Source organism: Falco peregrinus, chromosome 3, assembly GCF_023634155.1.
Source record: "Falco peregrinus isolate bFalPer1 chromosome 3, bFalPer1.pri, whole genome shotgun sequence".
NCBI classification, from domain to species: domain Eukaryota; kingdom Metazoa; phylum Chordata; class Aves; order Falconiformes; family Falconidae; genus Falco; species Falco peregrinus.
In genome coordinates, this window is record NC_073723.1 from 47,223,340 (window position 1) to 47,236,197 (window position 12,858).

The 12,858-nt window shown below is 40.6% G+C and overlaps 1 long non-coding RNA gene across 2 annotated transcripts; it reads left to right on the forward strand.

The window, feature by feature from the left end:
• Positions 1-4,010: 4,010 nt before the first annotated feature.
• On the forward strand, positions 4,011-12,858 carry LOC114012388 (uncharacterized). Of its 2 annotated transcripts, none has more exons than XR_003554792.2 (3): positions 4,011-4,221; positions 9,207-9,309; positions 9,959-12,858. It is a non-coding gene; the product is annotated as an uncharacterized LOC114012388 (long non-coding RNA). The 2 variants fall into 2 exon arrangements; XR_003554793.2 differs by having other exon boundaries at positions 4,012-4,221; positions 9,966-12,858.

Here is a 12,858-nt window from a genome sequence, read left to right on the forward strand (position 1 = left end):
CAGGCTCATCTGCCCTGAGCTACTGCTGCTGCATTTCAGCTGCCGCATTGTGCGAGCTGCGGTGACCTGGACGTACCTAATTCCTGGGCTCAGCCAGCAGGTTTTCTCTGTGTGCTTCCTCTAGCTCTTTTCCTTCCCAAGACACCTTAGAAGTTTAGACAGAGACAGGTTATGAACAAGAACTGGGTGAGGGAATTGGAAGAGGACAGAGCTGCACTGGCATTGCCTCGTGGCAGGGCTTGTCAGGGGGAGCAAGGCAGAGCACTGCGGTCTCTCAGTCCATCTTCTGCCCTGCTGCCTTTACAGCAGATTTGGGAAGCTTCCTGGAGAAGGTCAGAAGGTTTCTATAGGAGAAAGAAATTAAAATATTCAGAAATTTTGCTTCGGTTAGATGTAGTTGCTTTCTCTTTCTCTCCCTCTTTTCTTAAAGGAATCTGTTGCCTAAACATTGCTGTGCTTTTGTCTTCAGTTCTATTCTGCTCTTACTTGAAGGCAGAAATTTCGCTCACGAGATTTATGGCAATAGAAAATAGAAGACAAAAGTTTCATTGATGATTTCAGACAACAAAGGAAAAACTGAAAAAGAAGGTAATTAAAGTAAAATCCTGAAAGCTCTTCATTCTACAAGGTTAAAAAAGTGTCTCTAAATCCCAGTTTAATTTTTCTTGTCATGTTGACTATCCAACTCCAACGAATAGACAAAATGTTCCAGTGTATCCCCCTTTATGTATGTATTTTTAATTCTTTTTCCTGCACTTACATTACAAAAGGTTGAGAAGCTGCAAGTGGGTTTGGGCACAAAGGAAGGGTCTTTGCTCTGGAGTCTGATGCCTATTAGGTTTAAACCTGTTTGAAATGATGAATTGCAATCTATTGTAGTTAAATATAAATCATTAATTAATGAAGTATTATTAACAAAGCAAACCAAGAACGGTTTGTAAATTTTATATTTCCTTTTACAGAAATTTCCCTGCAATGAGGAAACTGTCTTCTAGCCCTTAAAGACTGCCAATCATGAAAGGCATTTTTGAGTTTCAGATGTGAGAATCACATTCATTTATGCAATGTAATATTATATTATTTGAAGTTTAGAATTATTGTATGAAAATTTTATGCAAGAATTCTACTAGTAAAACCCATATTTCTCTCACTGCAGATATTTTTCTACACTTCAGTTCCAGCACAAATATGCACATGAGCAGTATCACTGAATTACTGGAATGCATAGAGTATACATCACTTGATAATCTTGGTCTGACAAACTACACCAGAGATTATCATCTTGAGCACTCTGGCATTAAGAAGATTTTTTCTTACAGTGAAATTTCCACCCAGGAGGGAGTAGTTGAATTTATTAAATGTTGCTCAGATTTTAATTCTTAGGAGTCAATTGATTCTTTCCCACATGGCACTTTGAAGGGCAGCTGGTGAAAATTACTTTGGGGCAGAAGGTACTTGCCTCTGGGAGACCTTAACAAACCTAAAGGCTTCTTCAGTTTGGAGAAGCATGACATTGCCCAAGATAGTTATAGTAACAGATGATTACACCAAGGCAAAACAATGTTTTTTTGCTTGCACGCTATTGTGCACTGCCTATTCCCTTCTTTACAATCCCCTCATTGCATAGAATCTGCTCGTTATAACCTGTCACTGAGCTACAGAATGTGCCTGCCAGGATCCAGCGCCCAAGGGTACAAACCCAGGTACAATTGCTTTTTCCTCTTGCACTCATACAAAGGCAGCTAGTTGCCCAGTGCTCCAAAGCAAATGCAATAATCCCTTAAAACTCAGTAACTGCTGGGCTTTAGAAAGGAAGGATTTGTGAAGGAAAAGTGTTTTCTTCTAGGCTCTGAGGGGAGGGAGAACGAACAATGGCTTTGCTGCACAGCGACGATTTGCCTCGCAGCAGCATCCAAATGCCAGTATTTCGTCAGCAATGCAAATATTTTCTGCACCTCGTGTCTAGCCAGAGATTAATTGTTAAAGTACATCTTTGTATTAGGACACAGGAGAGCATACCCTGCAAAAGTACGTAGACACAGTAGCCTCCACCTTGCTTAGGGAGCAGCATCAGCAGTAGTCTACTAAGCTGTATGCAGAATTATGTCATTTACTCCCTCCTAAGGAGGGTTTTTACAAGCTTTCCTCTTTATGTTAGTGCTAATTCTGTAACATGGATCAGGAATAAAGCTGAAGCTCAGCAATCTCTTTAGCCCATTGCCTTCCAACTTCCCAAGACCCACTGTCAGTAACAAATAGATAGGTTCAGGTTTATGTCTTCAGCTCCCTCTCCTCTTAAGTGGAGGAGAGTGTTTGCATGGGTTTTTTGTAGCTGTCCTTAACCAAAGCCCAGTGCTCTAACTGGTTAATCCTCACCACTTCTCTGTGCACACATAATACAAACAGCCAACTTTCCCAATATTTTAGTGTCTTCTTTTCTGTTTGCATAACCCCTGTGAGGTTTGCAGGCAGCATCTAGTTCCCTTGGGAAGGTGGCAAAATGACAGCAAATCAGGCTCCTTGCTCTATAATTTCCCAAAGATCAAAGTTTAGTTATCATTAGAATGTAAATGTCACAGTATTGTGAAACTGGTGCATCAGGACAGAACATATCTTCCTCTCTGAAAGTGTTTCCATGTAATATGACATTTTGGTAACATTTGAGGGAGGACTTTTTTTTTCTCTTTAATGATCTTTCTCAGCTTTTTTGGCCAGCATAATTATGCTGCTCCTACCTGCTAAAATAACATTTTAAATAAAGGATTTCACAAAACTTTTTTCTTTTTCAAACTGGGTCCAACATCCACCTTGTTATTTTATTTAATCTGTTTCTCAAGGCAAGAAAAAAGGGGTTGAGTTCATGAATATTAAGAAAGCATGGCTCCTGATCTGTTTATAAATATTCTCAAATTACCAACATACCACAGCAAAAGTTGGGTTGCTGGAGTGTATGGGAACAGGGGATCCACTTGAGAAAAACAAGAAAATCCAATAAAATATTTAGTCCTTTGAACAATAAAATTGTGTATCTTAAACTTGCCCCTGTGAATCCATTACAACTACAAAAATGACAGTCCATAAAATAACTCATCTTGTCCAAGGACACAAACAGCTGGTGACCCTCAATCAGTACAATTTCTTGGGCTTTGTTTTTGAACTCAGTCCCAGATTGCATCAGAAGTCACTGTTTTTTAAAGCTCCTCTAAAGGCGAATTGCACGCTGTATGCCATATATTAATAATGTAGCTATCAATACACAACAAAATATAATGTGAGAGAATAACAGCTTGCAATCTGAACATCAAGCATATTTTATCAAAGCTATGATCCCCAGCAACCATTCTCAATGGCAGGATTTTTCTCATTTTTTCAAGCCCACCAGGGCAATGCAGTTCAGCTGAGATGTTTCAGGAGACAGCAGAAGGCAGTTTTCACTAATTTAAGTACCAGGGTGCTTTAGTGAGATTTCATTTCAGAACTGGCCAGAGCAGAAATGGAAGTGTTTCAAAGCAGTCGTCACTAGTCTGCTTCCCTTGTGTCAGTATAATTCACTGAGTGTTTCAAACCCTCTACAAACCCAAATCCCACCTGAAGCACAGAACAAGGCATGCGTATGAACATCGGTTGTCTTCGTTCAAGAGATGGGAGGTAAGGGGGAAAACCACCAAATCTTAGGTTTATTCTTCTTCCATTTGAAATAAGAGTATTGCTTTTGTGAGATGATTGAATCCTGACCTGCATAGACCACCTCCAGTGTGAGATGTAGTACATGTTATCAGCTCATGTTTGTCTGTTTCTTCTCCAGTAAGTCAATTAAACTTACAGGACTGAGGTTTCCAAAGATATATTACATAAAGCACTGACTGTAGGAACCGTGCAGTGATTATATTGGGTAACACCGGTGCATTGGACTTAAACCCAGCAGCCTGGAAACATTTGTCCCACAGCAGCCCAGTTTAATAAATGATTAATGGAGCTAGTCAGTTTGGCCTGAGGTGAGCTTTTATTTGGGGCCCCGGAGAGGCTGGGCAGCCATGCTGGGCAGAGCCTGGCTACAGCCCAGCATCCCACCTGCCAGCCCCTTCGTGGTGAGCCCCCAAAGCACAACTAGCTTCCTACCTCACATTCAGCATGGCCTTCGTGTGTCCATGGAGAGGTGGGAGCAGCTCCTACTGCTTCCTAGCATCCCTGGATAGACATGACCCTGTGATCTTTTAAAAGGTATGGATATATGTTTAAGTGTGTGTGTGTGTGTAGTGCTGCAATTATACTTAACCAGAGCACCTCAGCCCAAGAGGACTGTAAAGAAACATGTTGATATCTCTGAAATTAAGTATTTTAAAACTATCAATGATCCCTGCAATCAAGTGATGCTCTTTGTTATCAGGCAGTAAAAAGGCAACGTTCAAAACACATCTTATGACAACTAGGGAAAAAAAAAAAAAAAGAAAAAAAAACCAAGCAAAGATTCCCCAAGGGAGTAAGATTCACTAAATCCTCCCACACTCACAAATGCCTCTTTTCCAAGAAAGCAGGATTATGCTTGGGATTGAAAACTATTCCAAACACCTTTGAAATCCATTAAATTTGTGTTGATCATGTTAAGCTAGTGCACTTCTCCAGCCGTAATAAATATGAAAGCAAAGATGGAGAAGGTCAGTGCAGGAAATAACCTTAGGTGGCAGGAATTTCTGGATCACGATCTTTTTCTATAAGCATTAAAAAACACCTGCATTTTAAATTACACCTCTTTGAAGATCAAATATTTGCAAGATTGTTGAACCTTGTCTTGGAGGTTTTGGTGGGGATATTCCTGGGGGATCCTGATTCAGGGCAAAACTCCTGAAGAGAACAGCATTTTTAAAAAACGTTAACACATAGAGACTCCTGCAAAAGTCTGTAGCTGTGAAAACAAAGCATCTGGAAGCTGATAAAAATTAGCAGAGGATAAGGTGCTTATGGGTCATCCTTTTCATGCATAGTGCCTGGGATTGCATGCATAGTGATCAGTCTTGCTACAGCCATGTTCATCTGGGCATATAGGAGACACCAGGTTTGAAAGATTGGTAATAACTTTTCTTAGATCCACATCAACATTTTAGTGTCTTGTCAGACATTGTGAGGGAATAGTGTGTCTTAAAGTTTTCTTTTCTCCAATTGTGCCACCTGGTCTAGCACCTGCATGGTAAGGAAAAGGTAAATGATGTAAAAATAATGTAATAAGTGTTATAACATTATAAAATAACGTAAGAAGAGTTTTCCCTGCACCTCTCTTAACTGAATTACTCCCAACAGACATTTTCTAGACATGCATGAAGATGTGAGTGTGGTTCACAAAAGGCAAAGTCTAAGGACATTTGAGAGGCAGAACCTAGGGCAGGGACACAAGTTACCCGGCCTGGTATAAAAATCAACAAGATTAGCAACAAAAAGCAACACACTGGCTGTCAGATCACTGAAAACTGACAAAGAAACCCAAGCTCCACTGAAATCAGTAGCAGGACTTCACTGAACACAGAAGAACCAATGTGTTCCCTGGGACAAGTAGAAGGCACCCTGCTGAACTCATGCTGCTCAAACCATGTTTGAAAGACCCTGCGTTACATTATATTTACTGCCACATAGAAACAGGCACCATACCGCTCTGTAGTGCAAGCTCCCTATAGCAAGTGCAACACAGCGTGATTTACAGGGTCAGGGAGGTAAATTTCAAGGCATTGCATGTTGGTAAATTCTACCTTGTTTTAACACCAAAAACTGTAATTAGATTAATGTTACTGTCCATTAAAGAGAAATTTATTACAGAATGGTTCTTGTAAGAAAGAAAACAAGTCCAGAATATATTTTTTTTGCACATTTTGGCTTGGACATCTTAAGGAATACTACCAATCTTAACTAGCTAAGGGTTGGGGTTTTTTTGTTCATTATAGCGCAGCCAGGATTATATTCTGTAACAGCTCTGATAAGCTTTGGAAAGGAAACAAAGATTCAAATACAGTTTTTACTTGGCTTGCCTTTTTTTTTTTTCTTATTTTTTTTAAAACCATTTTTTAGATTCTGCTCACATTTATGGTTTTTTTCCTATGTAGATATACACTATCAACTTATACTATCATTTCATTGTTACTCTGCAGCAGGCAACTTAAAATTCTGGTTTTCAGCCTCTGTTACTGTAAACCAAATTCTGTTTCAATATAACTAAATTGGTATGGAAAGGTAGGAATATTGCCAGTTATTGCAATGCTGTAATAAATTGCATATGGAAAACCGAAGTGATAAGGAGCTTAATTAACTGTGATTTATATTGATCTATATGATCATAAAATCACCAGTTTGGAACAACCTAATTTGTTTTTAATAAGCTTTGCCTGAAAGACTAGTAATTACTGTCATAAACCAATCACTGAATTAAAGCATAGTAAAGTTAAAAACAAAAGCAGTTACAAGAAATTTCATTAGGAGGCCCACTAAGTAAAAAAAAAGGTTAATCTATGTTTATATAAAACTGAAACTGCAGTAGCACCTGTGACAGGTGAATTTTCACATCTTTTCACACTCTAAACTCACATTCTTGAGGTTTACAGAAACATTTATGTTTTGGCTTAACGGTGGTAATCAGGGTCCCAAAACTGTCTTGTTGATTTAAGTGGAAGATGTTAATATTATTTCTGTGCTGTGTGTGGGTGAGAAATCCTGAGCAGACCCAGAAGTCAGTAGGTTGTGGTAAGTCCATGTGGAACTGTCACGAGCAAGTTTGTGGGTTAACAGAGCAAGAGTTGCTCTTGGCAAAGCTGACAGTTGTTGACTGATACATGAGCTACACAGGAGGAGAAAAAAAAAATTAATTTTACTCTTTCAAGTCAAACAAAGTTCAGCAGGAAAAAGCTGATGGGCAGAGGTCAGGCTGTCCAAGAAGTGATGGGAGCTCCACCCACAGTAACTGGACACTTGTACACATGTAGCATTAGTTGTTGTCTCCCTTATGCTGAAAATAACTTTTTTTTTTTTTTTTGAATCAACATGTTCATAAGGAACTTCAGAGGATGTTTAAAATGTGATGGCAAAACGACAGTGAAGACACAACTGTGCTAATATTTCCACTGTGGTGACACTTTGTGGTGCTCTATATGAGGCTGTTATTAGAGAGGACCTAACCTCTTCTGAAAGCTTGTGCTCTGGGCACCATGACATTAGGGCTCCATTTCTGAGGGAGCTGTAGAGAAAAGGGAGGTATGAAGAGAAAGTAGCTGTTCACTTGGTGAATGGATACTGATGAACATCCTAGCTGTCTTTAAGTGATCTCTGAAGACAACACTGAGGACTACAGATGTGACTTCCCAACAAACGTACCACTAGGGTCCCTCACAAAAAAATTGACACAGACTTATATAATAACCCAGCGAAAGAGAAACTTTTAAATCATTATTAGTAATAGATCATCAATCTTAGGAATGGTAATTGCTTAAGAACTTTGGAGAACCATTTGGCTTTTTTAACAGATAAAAGAATTAACAAAATTTGGAGACGGAGCAAAATTATTTTGGTTCCTCCAGAGCAAGCAAGGAGACTGTTGAATGCTGTAGGCTCTAACACAGGAGGTGTGTGTGTATAATGATGTCTAGTGGGATTAACTGTCAACTAATCCAAGGCTGTGTGTATTTGAGGGAGACCTTGAGTAACATGCAATTTGGTACCAAGTGAGGCGTAAATATTCAGGAAAAAGGAGTTCCTAATAAGGACTGTTCAATGAAAATGTGCCTTGGACAAAGCAAAGTTTTGGCTGAGCTTGAGTGCTATGTCCTGACTGCAGGTGGCCCAACGTTGCTGCTCACCCCACCGCTCTCCAGCCCTGTTCTGTCACTGTGATCTAGGTTAGTCTTAACACTCTGAACAATGTGTTGCTGTTTTTCTGTTGTTTTGTGGGTTGTTTCTTTACCATGGATCATTGTGACTCAAGTGGGTTAGGGAGAGATGGCGTGTGGTGATGTGCTGACAGATCGGCGGTGTGCTGGCAGAGGTGACCATGCTGCCTCGTGAATGGCAGGAAGGGGCAAGAAGCTCTGGTCACCCTCCCAGGGGTGACTTGCTTCAGACACAGCCTGTAAAGCTCAACCATTGCTCCAGCATGTGAAAAGACTGCACAAAGACAAGAAAGTTTCATTAGCACTACCCCAACGGTGTATGCATGGATAGCAGACCTTTTCATCTTGACTGTGCCAGTCAGTTCTGATTGGACACCTTGGAGCAGGTAGGATGAAAAACAGTTCATCTGAGAGCTGTTTAGTTTGCCCAAGAAAATGTTAAGGGCAGACCCAGTCGTGGTCTCTGCACCTACACTGTGAGCAAAACCGCGGTGGTGGGCTCCTCAGCCTAGCAAACAAATGCACAGCAGCACCGTGGGGCTGCTGTTTGAAGCTGGACAAATTCAGACTGCAGAGGAGATTACAATTTATCTAAGCAGGGGGTTATTAACCACTGAAATGGTTTAGTAAATGCTGTTGTGGGTTCTCCATCACTGCCTTTGTTCAAATCAAAATAGGATTTCTCAACTGAAATGCAGCCTGTAATTCGAAGGGGAATTAATTTATGCCCGGTTATAATTGGTGTTTAGAGAAAGTCAGAAAAACAATTACAGTGATCTCATCTGGCCTAAAAATCAATGAGTATATTTAAAAGGGGGGAAAAAAAACCCCAAACGCCAACATAACAGAACTCACTTAGGAGGAATTAAATTTCTGGAGATTGTGTTTCACAATGGCACATCACTTCCCACTAACGCATACCTGTAGTGATAGCGCTGCACTTTTTAAAAAATGCTGTTCAAGGAGACAAACTACTTTTTAAAGGAAAAGCAATTGTAATTCCTGGATGAAATCAGAGCTTTGGTGACAGAAATGATAGGAGTTTACTTCCACAGGGGGTCAGAACTTTATTTGCTTTTCCCTCCTTTCACAGTCATAAGTGTGTCTCACTGCAGGATTTTACAGAAGGATATAGGGGATTTTCTGCTCTGCAAGTTGTGGTATTTCTTTTGGAAATGAAGAAAACCCAGCATACACTGGCTGAGTGGTTGGCTTTGATCTGATGATATCTCAAAATCAGGGATTAGATGAACAGAGAAATGTCACTGATATTTTTCAGCTACAGAGGGTTGCAGTTACATCATTGTGGCATCCTCAGCAATAATTATTTGGTGTTTTCCACAGCTTATCACTGAGAAGGACTCAAAATCGGAGTGTGAATGCAGAGTACATGCAAGTAATCACTGCTACCAGCCCAGAAATTTAACTACTGATGAAAAAGACTATGGTGAGTTTTTAATATGATAAAAGAAAACAGAAGACAATCTTTTTTATAGCAAGGTTACAGCATGCTTACTGCGCAGAAGTGATCAGAAAGATATTGGGTCCTCAAAAACACAAAGCCTGCTGCATTTTGATACACTGATAAGTTATCTCAGTGCAGATACTGAATGGTCAGAGACGTTTCACTCGGTATCCAAAGATCTCAAAGAAATCTCCTGTTCAAATCCTGACCAGGCCTGACTGCCAAGCTGAAATGCAGCATTTTGAAGCTCACATTCATGTTTCGAGGTGATACTTCATTTGAGGGCACAGTCAATCCAATCTCACCCTCAGCGATTTCCAACATGCAGCTGTTCTGCAATCTAAAACCTAATCTGTAAAAAGAGAAATCAGTAGCATCCCTTTATTTAGTTTTCGGTGCTCTACATGTAACAAGTGTACATATTTTAAGATATTTGGTATGAGCATGGACCCATTTTCTGTAGTGTGAGTGCTCTTGGACAGCCAAAGGAAATAGTTGCCTTTCCTAATAATTTCCCAGATTCTCTGTTCGTATGTTTTAATACAGAGAATACATCTCTAGGTTTCTCAGATATTTCTTGGAAAGAACTGAAAAAAGTAGGGGTTGTAACTGCTGTAAATGCCTGCTTGAGTTTACAGATTAACCCGAAACAACAGCTGGCACAGCTGTGCCAACAAGCTGTCCTAGGAAAAAGTCCTCTCCAGAAGAGATTGAGATCTCAAAGTTCCTATTTCCAAAGAATTTTGAAATTCCCACAGAGCAGAAAACACCAACATTTGTGGTACAGAGAGCAGGGTCTCAGAGCACAGCGCTTCCCACCATGGACATGTTGACTTTGACAACCATGAATTCTCCAGGCTCCAAAGGTCCACCCAGTTTAGACACAAGTCACTTCCTTCATGTGAGATGCGAACTGGTACATCAGGATATCAGCTGCTTCACTGTCCATCACCAACTGTGATACCATACTGTGAAAATACTTCCACATTGTGCAATGTGTACGCTCTTACGGGCCATGTAAGCAATTCACGGTGGTGCAGGGGCTGCTGAGATAGAGTGAAGCACATATTCCTAAAGATAACAGGACACAACCACACACTGCTGCACCAGGAGAGATAACCATGCAATGGCTACGGTTGCTCACGCTGTCCAAAGGAGACTCGTCTTCGGGAAGCAGGGCAAAGAGAACTTAGCAGCCATCTTAAAGCAGCAACTTGCACAAAACACCTTCTTACTTTAAAGACGGAGCTAACTCTGCTTGTGAGCAGCAGCCCCTGAGCAGTGGGCCAGGACAGCAGTGGGGTGTGCTGCAGGTGGTGGTGGGGCCCATCTACTGTGGGACCCTGAGAAACCACAAATCCCAGAGACTTACTGCTCTGTCACGACTCACTTGTCAGTCAGATTTTTTTGGTGAGAAATAATACAGAAGTGTTTCAACTGGATTATTTGATTTGGGGTTCCTGCAACTTGAAGGTGGCTTGCTTTATTTCCCCCATTCCACAGATAATTTTCCTCAATATCAATTCAGCTGAAAAATAAACAGGGTTCAACATGAGTTATTTCTTATGGGAAAATGGTCTGTTGGGAACACATTATGCATTCCATTTACTAATCAGAATCTTCTGATAATTTTTACTGTGCATTGCAAATGCAGGCAGCCCATGTTACATCTGCAGGGCTCAGATATACTGGAACTGCTCCAAACTGATTCTCATAAATTTATTTTTAAAATTTCCCATACATTTACTGTTCCTTCATCCTGGTCACTAATGCATATTTAACCGATGGACTAACTACATGCATATCAATAGTTTAGTAGAGTTACATTTACCATAGTGTTAAGAAATAATAGACTTTCTTTCAAAGCACATAGAAACCATTGCCTAAAGGAATAAATGTTTCAACCTGAGAAAATCTAAAGACTAAAAATATCAAGGGAGAAAGATAAATGGCCTCATCTTACAGTAAAAAAAAGGAACAGGAAAACTCAGGTTTTAGTGATATACTTCATGAAACAGTTTCATATGGCTGTTCATAAATAGAGACCCAAGTTGTTGTCAGAAAAATTTCAAGGATGAGTCAAACTGGCAAAGAGCTGCAGCTCAGATTTCTGGTTTCACCAGTCAACATCAGAATGATGAGGTCCAGGAGAAAGGATCTTTGGCCTCTGAGTAGCTGATGTAAAAACACGGGTCTCGGGAAGAAATAGCAGTGGTGAAGCACAGAGGAAACACAGAGGCAAGAAACATTTCTCTGCAGAAGTGTACCTTCCTGCAACAGGGTGGAAGGGACATGTGAGGACACAGCTCAGCCAACAAGCTCCTGAATGTGCCATTTCCCAACCCCCCAAACACACCTACTAAATCACTGTAGAAATGCTGGTTATTTGCAGCAGCAAAACTGTTTGAGGTGGCATGCAGGGCAGGACTGAGGAAAGTGACAATTTGTTTTCAGCAGAAGCTCTGAGGGAGCCTGGGATTAGCATCTTGTTCAAAGAGGCCAGTAATTCCTTTCCAAAATGTTTAAAGGATGCAGCTCCCGCCTCCGCTATCGCACATCAGTGCCTGCCCCAGAGGGGGTGGTTTCTGAAGGGAACTGGCTGAGGATAATTTCCTGGACTCCTGGACCTTTCGTATCGCTCCCATCTCTGCTGTGTTTCACTGCTGAGAGTACAAAGACCTCCAGTATTCTTATCTTGGCATTCCCCACTTATAGAAATGAGAGAAGCATTACAAATGAGTCTGTGGGGATGCATTATGAGAGCAGCAATAAAAACTAAAAAGCCAGCACTGGGGGCCATGGCCAGTCAGATCGTTTGGGACCACTGAGCAGCGAAACAGTTCCACATCCCTGCTCTGAAAAGCTTGTTCATTTAAACACAGTGATAAGCTCTGCTCCTGCAGACTGCTCCTCAGGAAGACCTCATGGTCTGACTGTCACGGCTAATGTTATTTTCAGACCATATTTCTGCTCCCCCTTCTGTTCTCCTGCAGACCATGTGCTGAAGCAGCAGTCTCTTCCCTCGCTGTCCCCCCACACCAGACAGGACAGGAGCAGGATACACTAACATCAAGGTTGCTCTAAAAATTCATGTTTTCTCTCCTGCTTCCTTGTTTAATGGTTTTAAAGACAGCAAGTCTATCACTTATTTTTGGAGTCTACAGCTTACTCGTTGGGAAAGACACATGTGCAATAGTTAGCATCAGTCAGGAAAAGCTTCTGTATGTTTTGTGTTTATTCAGTTTGTTGTTTTTTTCCAAAGAGGTTCATCTTCTTCACAACCCGGCTAACAACCCCATACTATTATCTGCATGACCTGCTATCATCTGGCACAGTGAAAAAAAGGGTTGAGTGTCAATAGCTGCCAGGTGTTCATATTGAACTGCTTCTCAAACTTAAAATAATATTAAAAAACTAAAACCACCACCCATCACAACACTTTAAGCCAATGGATTAGATTTCCTCTGTATTAATATGAAGCTATAAATGATTTGTAAAAATGCTGAATTAAAAATATAATTAATTGCCTAA